We start from the raw sequence: 13551 nt of genomic DNA, 5'->3' as shown, positions 1-13551 counted from the left end.
AGGACGTTGCCTGAGGCCCACCCCCAATGCTCCACCCCAACCGGCTGAGTTCCCACAGCGTGGGTCTCTCATGGTCTTACCTGTCGGGAACTCGGCGTGGCGGCTGCAGACTCAGTCCAGCGCTGCCACAGTCAGGGGAGGCCAATCCGCAGGCAGGGGGGACTTTGTCAGGGGGCACTGTTGTGGGTTGGTCCGGGGCTTGCGAGCCAGCCAAAGGGGGGGGGGGGGCACTATTTTGCAGGCCGGGTCCGCGCGCGGTCGGCGCCATGTTGCACGGCAAGGCCGCTGCCGTACACATGCACGGCCACGGACCCAGCAATTCTCCGGGCCGTATCGGCAGCTCGAGCCGTGAGCTCTATGCTGCCTTCCTGCTAGGCCCCAGCCAAACGGAGCATCGGTGGCCTTTTTGCGCCAAATTTTCAGTCGTAAAATGCCACCGTTCCCACGCCGGGGCCAGGAAATCGGAGTATCCAGCCCCTTGTCTTCTCAGGCCGCATGGACTGAGTGACTGCTTTGAAGCAACAGAGAAGGTGGGTGTCTGGAATGTACAGGCTAAGAGGGAGGCAGGGTGTTCAGCTAGGTGGGAAAGGGTCAGGCTGCTTGTGGTCGAGGTGCGGCGGGAGGGTTGGCGGGACATGTCTCAAGGAAACATGACGTGCCAAAGAGAAGGGATGTGATGTGAATCAGGAGTAACACTTTGAGCTGCAGCCTTGGCAATCAGCTCCCCCAGGGCGAGCTTGTCAATCAGGGAGAGCTTGTGGTGCAGGTGGTTTCTCATCCTGACCCTGCTCATTGTTCTCAGGCCGGGAAACCCCCAGATCACGGCTCACCAGGGTGGGCGTCACATTGACAAACCTCCTGCTGACACAGAAATCCCGATCTGCTTGATATGAATTACATTCCAATGGATGAGGTCTGGGTGAGGCGATGGTTGTAGACTTCAGAGTGTGAAGGGTGGATTTTTCTGGCAATATGTCTCAGGCAGCGAATAGGAAGCATCTCCTGAATATTATCTAAATGTGACAAACAAACCAAAATTAATATATAAATTAGTGCCACTGGCCCACAAATAAAATCCCAGACCTCCCCTCAGCCGGAATGCAACATGGGAGGTGGGTCCCCCAGACCCCCTCGCCCCACCCCTGCACCCTTTAACACCGGCCCAATCGTGCACACACAAGCACCTTGGCAGTACTAGGATGGCACCCAGGTGGCACTGGCAAGGTGCCAGGCTGGCACTGGCAGTGTGCGCAGGTGGCACCAGCAGTGCCAGGGCATCACCCTGTCCAAATGCCATGCAGCTAAGGGCCTCCAATCCCCTTGGAGACCCCACAAATTTTTATTTTTTTTTAAATTCAAAAAATATACTTTATTCATAAAATCTATCATAAACATTACAGAACATTATGAATTGTCTTGACTACATTTCCATCAGAGTTACACATTCCCTTGACTTTCTTCCATTCAATTTTGATAATATTATACATATATCACTCTTTACGTTACAATTCCTTCTTAAATATTTACATTGTCATGTTTGTTTTTGTACATTGGAGTGTTGGTGGCCCAGACCGAGGGGGTTTTTTACACTGTTACCCGCCCCTCGGTGTACATTGGCTGGAAAAACCTTACACAGTGGTCTTTCCCATTGCGCCTTGGCGGCAGCTGCCCCAAGCTTGAGTGCGCCCTCAGCACGTAGTCCTGGACCTTGGAATGTGCCAGTCTGCAACACTCGGTCGAGGACAATCATTTGCACTGGAAGATCAGCAAGTTTCGGGCAGACCAAAGAGCGTCTTTCACCGAGTTGATGACCTTCCAGCAGCAGTTGATGTTTGTCTCGGTGTGTATCCCTGGAAACAGTCCGTAGAGCACAGAGTTAGTGTCTGTGTGAGGGGAGCAGACAGTGTCTGTGTGTGAGGGGAGCAGACAGTGTCTGTGTGGGGGGGGTGTAGATAGTGTCTGTGTGAGGGGAGCAGACAGTGTCTGTGTGTGGGGGGTGTAGATAGTGTCTGTGTGAGGGGAGCAGACAGTGTCTGTGTGTGGGGGGTGTAGACAGTGTCTGTGTGGAGGGAGCAGACAGTGTCGGTGTGTGGGAGGGGAGCAGACAGTGTCTGTGTCTGGGGGGGGAGCAGACAGTGTCTGTGTGGGGGGTGCAGACAGTGTCTGTGTGTGGGGGGAGCAGACAGTGTCTGTGTGGGGGGTGCAGACAGTGTCTGTGTGTGGGGGGAGCAGACAGTGTCTGTGTGTGAGGGGAGCAGATAGTGTGTGTGTGTGAGGGGAGCAGACCGTGTCTGTGTGATGGGAGCAGACAGTATCTGTGTGGGAGGGGAGCAGACAGTGTCTGTGTGGGAGGGGAGCAGACAGTGTCTGTGTGGGAGGGGAGCAGACAGTGTCTGTGTGGGGGGAGCAGACAGTGTCTGTGTGGGGGGAGCAGACAGTGTCTGTGCGTGGGGTGTGTAGACAGTGTCTGTGTGGGAGGGGAGGAGACAGTGTCTGCGTGGGAGGGGAGCAGACAGTGTCTGTGTGTGAGGGGAGCAGACAGTGTCTGTGTGAGGGGAGCAGACAGTGTCTGTGTGTGGGAGGAGAGCAGACAGTGTCTGTGTGGGGGGAGCAGACAGTGTCTGTGCGTGGGGAGCAGACAGTGTCTGTGCGTGGGGAGCAGACAGTGTCTGTGCGTGGGGAGCAGACAGTGTCTGTGCGTGGGGAGCAGACAGTGTCTGTGCGTGGGGAGCAGACAGTGTCTGTGCGTGGGGGGTGTGGACAGTGTCTGTGTGGGAGGGGAGGAGACAGTGTCTGTGTGGGGGGAGCACACAGTGTCTGTGTGGGAGCGGAGGAGACAGTGTCTGTGTGGGGGGAGCAGACAGTGTCTGTGTGTGTGGGGAGCAGACAGTGTCTGTGTGGGAGGGGAGCAGACAGTGTCTGTGTGGGGGGAGCAGATTGTGTCGGTGTGAGGGGAGCAGACTGTCTGTATGGGAGGGGAGCAGACAGTGTCTGTGTGGGGGGTGCAGACAGTGTCTGTGTGGGGGGTGCAGACAGTGTCTGTGTGGGGGGAGCAGACGGAGTCTGTGCGTGGGCGCAGACAGTGTCTGTGTGAGGGGAGCGGACTGAGTCTGAGTGGGGGGAGCAGATAGTGTCTGTGTGAGGGAAGCAGACAGTGTCCGTGTCGGGGAGCTGACAGCGTCTGTGTGTGGGAGGGGAGCAGACAGTTTCTGTGTGGGGGAAGCAGACAGCGTCTGTGTGGGGGAAGCAGACAGTGTCCGTGTGGGGGTGCAGACAGTGTCTGTGTGGGGGTGCAGGCAGTGTCTGTGTGGGGGGTGCAGACAGTGTCTGTGTGGGGGGAGCAGACTGAGTCTGTGCGTGGGCGGAGCAGACAGTGTCTGTGTGAGGGGAGCAGACAGTGTCTGTGTGGGGGGAGCAGACAGTGCCTGTGTGGGGGGAGCAGACAGTGCCTGTGTGGGGGGAGCAGACAGTGCCTGTGTGGGGGGAGCAGACAGTGCCTGTGTGGGGGGAGCAGACAGTGCCTGTGTGGGGGGAGCAGACAGTGCCTGTGTGGGGGGAGCAGACAGTGTCTGTGTGGGGGGAGCAGAAAGTGTCTGTGTGGGGGGAGCAGACAGTGTCTGTGTGGGGGGAGCAGACAGTGTCTGTGTGTGGGGGGTGCAGACAGTGTCCATGTCGGGGAGCAGACAGTGTCTGTGTGGGGGGTGCAGACAGTGTCCATGTCGGGGAGCAGACAGTGTCTGTGTGGGGGGAGCAGACAGTGTCTGTGTGGGGGTGCAGACAGTGTCTGTGTGGGGGGAGCAGACAGTGTCTGTGTGTGAATTGAGCAGACAGTGTCTGTGTGTGTGAGGAGCAGACAGTGTCTGTGTGTGAGGGAAGCAGACAGTGTCTGTATGTGAGGGGAGCAGACAGTGTCTGTGTGGGGAGCAGACAGTGCCTGTGTCTGGGGGGAGCAGACAGTGTCTGTGTGAGGGGTGCAGACAGTGTCTGTGTGGGAGGGGAGCAGACAGTGTCTGTGTGGGGAGCAGACAGTGCCTGTGTCTGGGGGGAGCAGACAGTGTCTGTGTGGGGGGTGCAGACAGTGTCTGTGTGGGAGAGGAGCAGACAGTGTCGGTGTGTGTGGGGAGCAGACAGTGTCTGTGTGGGAGGGGAGCAGACAGTGTCTGTGTGAGGGGAGCAGACAGTGTCTGTGTGGGAGGGGAGCAGACAGTGTCTGTGTGGGAGGGGAGCAGACAGTGTCTGTGTGGGAGGGGAGCAGACAGTGTCAGTGTGGGGGGAGCAGACAGTGTCTGTGTGGGGGGAGCAGACAGTGTCTGTGTGGGGGGAGCAGACAGTGTCTGTGTGGGGGGAGCAGATTGTGTCTGTGTGGGAGGGGAGCAGACAGTGTCTGTGTGGGAGGTGCAGACAGTGTCTGTGTGGGGGGAGCAGACAGTGTCTGTGTGGGGGGAGCAGACAGTGTCTGTGTGGGGGGAGCAGACAGTGTCTGTGTGGGAGGGGAGCAGACAGTGTCTGTGTGGGAGGTGCAGACAGTGTCTGTGTGGGGGGAGCAGACAGTGTCTGTGTGGGGGGAGCAGACAGTGTCTGTGTGGGGGGAGCAGACAGTGTCTGTGTGGGAGGGGTGCAGACAGTGTCTGTGTAGGGGGAGCAGATTGTGTCTGTGTGGGAGGGCAGACAGTGTCTGTGTGAGGGGAGCAGACTGTGTCTGTGTGGGAGGGGAGCAGACAGTGTCTGTGTGTGGGGAGCAGACAGTGTCTGTGTGGGAGGGGAGCAGACAGTGTCTGTGTGGGAGGGGAGCAGACAGTGTCTGTGTGGGAGGGGAGCAGACAGTGTCTGTGTGGGAGGGGAGCAGACAGTGTCTGTGTCGGAGCGGAGCAGACAGTGTCTGTGTGAGGGGTGCAGACAGTGTCTGTGTGGGGGGAGCAGACAGTGTCTGTGTGTGGGGAGCAGACAGTGTCTGTGTGGGAGGGGAGCAGACAGTGTCTGTGTGAGGGGTGCAGACAGTGTCTGTGTGGGGGGAGTAGACAGTGTCTGTGTGGGGGGAGTAGACAGTGTCTGTGTGGGGGGAGCAGACTGAGTCTGTGTGGGGGGAGCAGACTGAGTCTGTGTGGGGGGAGCAGACTGAGTCTGTGTGGGGGGAGCAGACAGAGTCTGTGTGGGGGGAGCAGACAGTGTCTGTGTGAGGGGTGGAGACAGTGTCTGTGTGGGCGGAGCAGACAGTGTCTGTGTGGGAGGGGAGCAGACAGTGTCTGTGTGAGGGGTGCAGACAGTGTCTGTGTGGGGGGAGCAGACAGTGTCTGTGTGGGAGGGGAGGAGACAGTGTCTGTGTGGGGGGAGCAGACTGTGTCTGTGTGGGAGGGAGGCAGACAGTGTCTGTGTGAGGGGAGCAGACAGTGTCTGTGTGGGAGGGGAGCAGACAGTGTCTGTGTGGGAGGGGAGCAGACAGTGTCTGTGTGGGAGGGGAGCAGACAGTGTCTGTGTGGGGGGAGCAGACAGTGTCTGTGTGGGAGGGGAGCAGACAGTGTCTGTGTGGGAGGGGAGCAGACAGTGTCTGTGTGGGAGGGGAGCAGACAGTGTCTGTGTGAGGGGAGCAGACAGTGTCTGTGTGGGGGGAGCAGACAGAGTCTGTGTGGGGGGTGCAGACAGTGTCTGTGTGGGGGGAGCAGACTGTGTCTGTGTGGGAGGGGAGCAGAGAGTGTCTGTGTGTGGGGAGCAGACAGTGTCTGTGTGGGAGGGGAGCAGACAGTGTCTGTGTGGGAGGGGAGCAGACAGTGTCTGTGTGGGGGAGCAGACAGTGTCTGTGTGGGGGTGCAGACAGTGTCTGTGTGGGGGGTGCAGACAGTGTCTGTGTGGGGGGAGCAGACAGTGTCTGTGTGGGGGGATCAGACAGTGTCTGTGTGGGGGGTGCAGACAGTGTCTGTGTGGGGGGTGCAGACAGTGTCTGTGTGGGGGGTGCAGACAGTGTCTGTGTGGGGGGTGCAGACAGTATCTGTGTGGGGGGAGCAGACTGAGTCTGTGCGTGGGCGGAGCAGACAGTGTCTGTGTGAGGGGAGCAGACAGTGTCTGTGTGGGGGGAGCAGACAGTGTCTGTGTGTGAGGGGAGCAGACAGTGTCTGTGTGGGAGGGGAGCAGACAGTGTCTGTGTGAGGGGAGCAGACAGTGTCTGTGTGAGGGGAGCAGACAGTGTCTGTGTGGGAGGGGAGCAGACAGTGTCTGTGTGGGAGGAGCAGACAGTGTCTGTGTGGGGGGAGCAGACAGTGTCTGTGTGGGGGGAGCAGACAGTGTCTGTGTGGGGGAGCAGACAGTGTCTGTGTGGGGGGAGCAGACAGTGTCTGTGTGGGGGGAGCAGACAGTGTCTGTGTGAGGGGTGCAGACAGTGTCTGTGTGGGGGGTGTAGACAGTGTCTGTGTGAGGGGTGCAGACAGTGTCTGTGTGGGAGGGGAGGAGACAGTGTCTGTGTGTGGGGGGGGGGGGAGCAGACAGTGTCTGTGTGGGGAGGGGTGCAGACAGTGTCTGTGTGTGTGGGGGGAGCAGACAGTGCCTGTGTGGGGGGAGCAGACAGTGCCTGTGTGGGGGGAGCAGAAAGTGTCTGTGTGGGGGGAGCAGACAGTGTCTGTGTGGGGGGAGCAGACAGTGTCTGTGTGTGGGGGGTGCAGACAGTGTCCATGTCGGGGAGCAGACAGTGTCTGTGTGGGGGGTGCAGACAGTGTCCATGTCGGGGAGCAGACAGTGTCTGTGTGGGGGGAGCAGACAGTGTCTGTGTGGGGGTGCAGACAGTGTCTGTGTGGGGGGAGCAGACAGTGTCTGTGTGTGAATTGAGCAGACAGTGTCTGTGTGTGTGAGGAGCAGACAGTGTCTGTGTGTGAGGGAAGCAGACAGTGTCTGTATGTGAGGGGAGCAGACAGTGTCTGTGTGGGGAGCAGACAGTGCCTGTGTCTGGGGGGAGCAGACAGTGTCTGTGTGAGGGGTGCAGACAGTGTCTGTGTGGGAGGGGAGCAGACAGTGTCTGTGTGGGGAGCAGACAGTGCCTGTGTCTGGGGGGAGCAGACAGTGTCTGTGTGGGGGGTGCAGACAGTGTCTGTGTGGGAGAGGAGCAGACAGTGTCTGTGTGTGTGGGGAGCAGACAGTGTCTGTGTGGGAGGGGAGCAGACAGTGTCTGTGTGAGGGGAGCAGACAGTGTCTGTGTGGGAGGGGAGCAGACAGTGTCTGTGTGGGAGGGGAGCAGACAGTGTCAGTGTGGGGGGAAGCAGACAGTGTCTGTGTGGGGGGAGCAGACAGTGTCTGTGTGGGGGGAGCAGACAGTGTCTGTGTGGGGGGAGCAGACAGTGTCTGTGTGGGGGGAGCAGATTGTGTCGGTGTGAGGGGAGCAGACAGTGTCTGTGTGGGAGGGGAGCAGACAGTGTCTGTGTGGGAGGGGAGCAGACAGTGTCTGTGTGGGAGGTGCAGACAGTGTCTGTGTGGGGGGAGCAGACAGTGTCTGTGTGGGGGGAGCAGACAGTGTCTGTGTGGGGGGAGCAGACAGTGTCTGTGTGGGAGGGGAGCAGACAGTGTCTGTGTGGGAGGTGCAGACAGTGTCTGTGTGGGGGGAGCAGACAGTGTCTGTGTGGGGGGAGCAGACAGTGTCTGTGTGGGGGGAGCAGACAGTGTCTGTGTGGGGGGAGCAGACAGTGTCTGTGTGGGAGGGGTGCAGACAGTGTCTGTGTAGGGGGAGCAGATTGTGTCTGTGTGGGAGGGCAGACAGTGTCTGTGTGAGGGGAGCAGACTGTGTCTGTGTGGGAGGGGAGCAGACAGTGTCTGTGTGTGGGGAGCAGACAGTGTCTGTGTGGGAGGGGAGCAGGCAGTGTCTGTGTGGGAGGGGAGCAGACAGTGTCTGTGTGGGAGGGGAGCAGACAGTGTCTGTGTGGGAGGGGAGCAGACAGTGTCTGTGTCGGAGCGGAGCAGACAGTGTCTGTGTGAGGGGTGCAGACAGTGTCTGTGTGGGGGGAGCAGACAGTGTCTGTGTGTGGGGAGCAGACAGTGTCTGTGTGGGAGGGGAGCAGACAGTGTCTGTGTGAGGGGTGCAGACAGTGTCTGTGTGGGGGGAGTAGACAGTGTCTGTGTGGGGGGAGCAGACTGAGTCTGTGTGGGGGGAGCAGACAGAGTCTGTGTGGGCGGAGCAGACAGTGTCTGTGTGGGAGGGGAGCAGACAGTGTCTGTGTGAGGGGTGCAGACAGTGTCTGTGTGGGGGGAGCAGACAGTGTCGGTGTGGGAGGGGAGGAGACAGTGTCTGTGTGGGGGGAGCAGACTGTGTCTGTGTGGGAGGGAGGCAGACAGTGTCTGTGTGAGGGGAGCAGACAGTGTCTGTGTGGGAGGGGAGCAGACAGTGTCTGTGTGGGAGGGGAGCAGACAGTGTCTGTGTGGGAGGGGAGCAGACAGTGTCTGTGTGGGGGGAGCAGACAGTGTCTGTGTGGGAGGGGAGCAGACAGTGTCTGTGTGGGAGGGGAGCAGACAGTGTCTGTGTGGGAGGGGAGCAGACAGTGTCTGTGTGAGGGGAGCAGACAGTGTCTGTGTGGGGGGAGCAGACAGAGTCTGTGTGGGGGGTGCAGACAGTGTCTGTGTGGGGGGAGCAGACTGTGTCTGTGTGGGAGGGGAGCAGAGAGTGTCTGTGTGTGGGGAGCAGACAGTGTCTGTGCGTGGGGAGCAGACAGTGTCTGTGCGTGGGGAGCAGACAGTGTCTGTGCGTGGGGGGTGTGGACAGTGTCTGTGTGGGAGGGGAGGAGACAGTGTCTGTGTGGGGGGAGCACACAGTGTCTGTGTGGGAGCGGAGGAGACAGTGTCTGTGTGGGGGGAGCAGACAGTGTCTGTGTGTGTGGGGAGCAGACAGTGTCTGTGTGGGAGGGGAGCAGACAGTGTCTGTGTGGGGGGAGCAGATTGTGTCGGTGTGAGGGGAGCAGACTGTCTGTATGGGAGGGGAGCAGACAGTGTCTGTGTGGGGGGTGCAGACAGTGTCTGTGTGGGGGGTGCAGACAGTGTCTGTGTGGGGGGAGCAGACGGAGTCTGTGCGTGGGCGCAGACAGTGTCTGTGTGAGGGGAGCGGACTGAGTCTGAGTGGGGGGAGCAGATAGTGTCTGTGTGAGGGAGGCAGACAGTGTCCGTGTCGGGGAGCTGACAGCGTCTGTGTGTGGGAGGGGAGCAGACAGTTTCTGTGTGGGGGAAGCAGACAGCGTCTGTGTGGGGGAAGCAGACAGTGTCCGTGTGGGGGTGCAGACAGTGTCTGTGTGGGGGTGCAGGCAGTGTCTGTGTGGGGGGTGCAGACAGTGTCTGTGTGGGGGGAGCAGACTGAGTCTGTGCGTGGGCGGAGCAGACAGTGTCTGTGTGAGGGGAGCAGACAGTGTCTGTGTGGGGGGAGCAGACAGTGCCTGTGTGGGGGGAGCAGACAGTGCCTGTGTGGGGGGAGCAGACAGTGCCTGTGTGGGGGGAGCAGACAGTGCCTGTGTGGGGGGAGCAGACAGTGCCTGTGTGGGGGGAGCAGACAGTGCCTGTGTGGGGGGAGCAGACAGTGCCTGTGTGGGGGGAGCAGACAGTGTCTGTGTGGGGGGAGCAGAAAGTGTCTGTGTGGGGGGAGCAGACAGTGTCTGTGTGTGGGGGGTGCAGACAGTGTCCATGTCGGGGAGCAGACAGTGTCTGTGTGGGGGGTGCAGACAGTGTCCATGTCGGGGAGCAGACAGTGTCTGTGTGGGGGGAGCAGACAGTGTCTGTGTGGGGGTGCAGACAGTGTCTGTGTGGGGGGAGCAGACAGTGTCTGTGTGTGAATTGAGCAGACAGTGTCTGTGTGTGTGAGGAGCAGACAGTGTCTGTGTGTGAGGGAAGCAGACAGTGTCTGTATGTGAGGGGAGCAGACAGTGTCTGTGTGGGGAGCAGACAGTGCCTGTGTCTGGGGGGAGCAGACAGTGTCTGTGTGAGGGGTGCAGACAGTGTCTGTGTGGGAGGGGAGCAGACAGTGTCTGTGTGGGGAGCAGACAGTGCCTGTGTCTGGGGGGAGCAGACAGTGTCTGTGTGGGGGGGGTGTAGATAGTGTCTGTGTGAGGGGAGCAGACAGTGTCTGTGTGTGGGGGGTGTAGATAGTGTCTGTGTGAGGGGAGCAGACAGTGTCTGTGTGTGGGGGGTGTAGACAGTGTCTGTGTGGAGGGAGCAGACAGTGTCGGTGTGTGGGAGGGGAGCAGACAGTGTCTGTGTCTGGGGGGGGAGCAGACAGTGTCTGTGTGGGGGGTGCAGACAGTGTCTGTGTGTGGGGGGAGCAGACAGTGTCTGTGTGGGGGGTGCAGACAGTGTCTGTGTGTGGGGGGAGCAGACAGTGTCTGTGTGTGAGGGGAGCAGATAGTGTGTGTGTGTGAGGGGAGCAGACCGTGTCTGTGTGATGGGAGCAGACAGTATCTGTGTGGGAGGGGAGCAGACAGTGTCTGTGTGGGAGGGGAGCAGACAGTGTCTGTGTGGGAGGGGAGCAGACAGTGTCTGTGTGGGGGGAGCAGACAGTGTCTGTGTGGGGGGAGCAGACAGTGTCTGTGCGTGGGGTGTGTAGACAGTGTCTGTGTGGGAGGGGAGGAGACAGTGTCTGTGTGTGAGGGGAGCAGACAGTGTCTGTGTGAGGGGAGCAGACAGTGTCTGTGTGTGGGAGGAGAGCAGACAGTGTCTGTGTGTGGGAGGAGAGCAGACAGTGTCTGTGTGGGGGGAGCAGACAGTGTCTGTGCGTGGGGAGCAGACAGTGTCTGTGCGTGGGGAGCAGACAGTGTCTGTGCGTGGGGAGCAGACAGTGTCTGTGCGTGGGGAGCAGACAGTGTCTGTGCGTGGGGAGCAGACAGTGTCTGTGCGTGGGGGGTGTGGACAGTGTCTGTGTGGGAGGGGAGGAGACAGTGTCTGTGTGGGGGGAGCACACAGTGTCTGTGTGGGAGCGGAGGAGACAGTGTCTGTGTGGGGGGAGCAGACAGTGTCTGTGTGTGTGGGGAGCAGACAGTGTCTGTGTGGGAGGGGAGCAGACAGTGTCTGTGTGGGGGGAGCAGATTGTGTCGGTGTGAGGGGAGCAGACTGTCTGTATGGGAGGGGAGCAGACAGTGTCTGTGTGGGGGGTGCAGACAGTGTCTGTGTGGGGGGTGCAGACAGTGTCTGTGTGGGGGGAGCAGACGGAGTCTGTGCGTGGGCGCAGACAGTGTCTGTGTGAGGGGAGCGGACTGAGTCTGAGTGGGGGGAGCAGATAGTGTCTGTGTGAGGGAAGCAGACAGTGTCCGTGTCGGGGAGCTGACAGCGTCTGTGTGTGGGAGGGGAGCAGACAGTTTCTGTGTGGGGGAAGCAGACAGCGTCTGTGTGGGGGAAGCAGACAGTGTCCGTGTGGGGGTGCAGACAGTGTCTGTGTGGGGGTGCAGGCAGTGTCTGTGTGGGGGGTGCAGACAGTGTCTGTGTGGGGGGAGCAGACTGAGTCTGTGCGTGGGCGGAGCAGACAGTGTCTGTGTGAGGGGAGCAGACAGTGTCTGTGTGGGGGGAGCAGACAGTGCCTGTGTGGGGGGAGCAGACAGTGCCTGTGTGGGGGGAGCAGACAGTGCCTGTGTGGGGGGAGCAGACAGTGCCTGTGTGGGGGGAGCAGACAGTGCCTGTGTGGGGGGAGCAGACAGTGCCTGTGTGGGGGGAGCAGACAGTGTCTGTGTGGGGGGAGCAGAAAGTGTCTGTGTGGGGGGAGCAGACAGTGTCTGTGTGGGGGGAGCAGACAGTGTCTGTGTGTGGGGGGTGCAGACAGTGTCCATGTCGGGGAGCAGACAGTGTCTGTGTGGGGGGTGCAGACAGTGTCCATGTCGGGGAGCAGACAGTGTCTGTGTGGGGGGAGCAGACAGTGTCTGTGTGGGGGTGCAGACAGTGTCTGTGTGGGGGGAGCAGACAGTGTCTGTGTGTGAATTGAGCAGACAGTGTCTGTGTGTGTGAGGAGCAGACAGTGTCTGTGTGAGGGAAGCAGACAGTGTCTGTATGTGAGGGGAGCAGACAGTGTCTGTGTGGGGAGCAGACAGTGCCTGTGTCTGGGGGGAGCAGACAGTGTCTGTGTGAGGGGTGCAGACAGTGTCTGTGTGGGAGGGGAGCAGACAGTGTCTGTGTGGGGAGCAGACAGTGCCTGTGTCTGGGGGGAGCAGACAGTGTCTGTGTGGGGGGTGCAGACAGTGTCTGTGTGGGAGAGGAGCAGACAGTGTCTGTGTGTGTGGGGAGCAGACAGTGTCTGTGTGGGAGGGGAGCAGACAGTGTCTGTGTGAGGGGAGCAGACAGTGTCTGTGTGGGAGGGGAGCAGACAGTGTCTGTGTGGGAGGGGAGCAGACAGTGTCTGTGTGGGAGGGGAGCAGACAGTGTCAGTGTGGGGGGAGCAGACAGTGTCTGTGTGGGGGGAGCAGACAGTGTCTGTGTGGGGGGAGCAGACAGTGTCTGTGTGGGGGGAGCAGATTGTGTCTGTGTGGGAGGGGAGCAGACAGTGTCTGTGTGGGAGGTGCAGACAGTGTCTGTGTGGGGGGAGCAGACAGTGTCTGTGTGGGGGGAGCAGACAGTGTCTGTGTGGGGGGAGCAGACAGTGTCTGTGTGGGAGGGGAGCAGACAGTGTCTGTGTGGGAGGTGCAGACAGTGTCTGTGTGGGGGGAGCAGACAGTGTCTGTGTGGGGGGAGCAGACAGTGTCTGTGTGGGGGGAGCAGACAGTGTCTGTGTGGGAGGGGTGCAGACAGTGTCTGTGTAGGGGGAGCAGATTGTGTCTGTGTGGGAGGGCAGACAGTGTCTGTGTGAGGGGAGCAGACTGTGTCTGTGTGGGAGGGGAGCAGACAGTGTCTGTGTGTGGGGAGCAGACAGTGTCTGTGTGGGAGGGGAGCAGACAGTGTCTGTGTGGGAGGGGAGCAGACAGTGTCTGTGTGGGAGGGGAGCAGACAGTGTCTGTGTGGGAGGGGAGCAGACAGTGTCTGTGTCGGAGCGGAGCAGACAGTGTCTGTGTGAGGGGTGCAGACAGTGTCTGTGTGGGGGGAGCAGACAGTGTCTGTGTGTGGGGAGCAGACAGTGTCTGTGTGGGAGGGTAGCAGACAGTGTCTGTGTGAGGGGTGCAGACAGTGTCTGTGTGGGGGGAGTAGACAGTGTCTGTGTGGGGGGAGTAGACAGTGTCTGTGTGGGGGGAGCAGACTGAGTCTGTGTGGGGGGAGCAGACTGAGTCTGTGTGGGGGGAGCAGACTGAGTCTGTGTGGGGGGAGCAGACAGAGTCTGTGTGGGGGGAGCAGACAGTGTCTGTGTGAGGGGTGGAGACAGTGTCTGTGTGGGCGGAGCAGACAGTGTCTGTGTGGGAGGGGAGCAGACAGTGTCTGTGTGAGGGGTGCAGACAGTGTCTGTGTGGGGGGAGCAGACAGTGTCTGTGTGGGAGGGGAGGAGACAGTGTCTGTGTGGGGGGAGCAGACTGTGTCTGTGTGGGAGGGAGGCAGACAGTGTCTGTGTGAGGGGAGCAGACAGTGTCTGTGTGGGAGGGGAGCAGACAGTGTCTGTGTGGGAGGGGAGCAGACAGTGTCTGTGTGGGAGGGGAG

General features: G+C 59.9%; 1 protein-coding gene across 1 annotated transcript in view; it reads right to left on the bottom strand.

Moving 5' to 3' along the window:
- Positions 1-217: 217 nt before the first annotated feature.
- Positions 218-13551, bottom strand: part of LOC140395341 (pre-mRNA splicing regulator USH1G-like) — a 355446-nt gene continuing 342112 nt past the window's right edge. The window contains exon 3 of the mRNA XM_072482981.1: positions 218-1013. The gene's annotated coding sequence lies outside the window, so the exon portion shown is untranslated. The remainder of the gene's footprint in view (positions 1014-13551) is intronic.

Source organism: Scyliorhinus torazame, chromosome 18 (assembly GCF_047496885.1).
Source record: "Scyliorhinus torazame isolate Kashiwa2021f chromosome 18, sScyTor2.1, whole genome shotgun sequence".
Classification (NCBI taxonomy): domain Eukaryota; kingdom Metazoa; phylum Chordata; class Chondrichthyes; order Carcharhiniformes; family Scyliorhinidae; genus Scyliorhinus; species Scyliorhinus torazame.
This window is presented reverse-complemented; position numbering and strand designations above follow the sequence as displayed.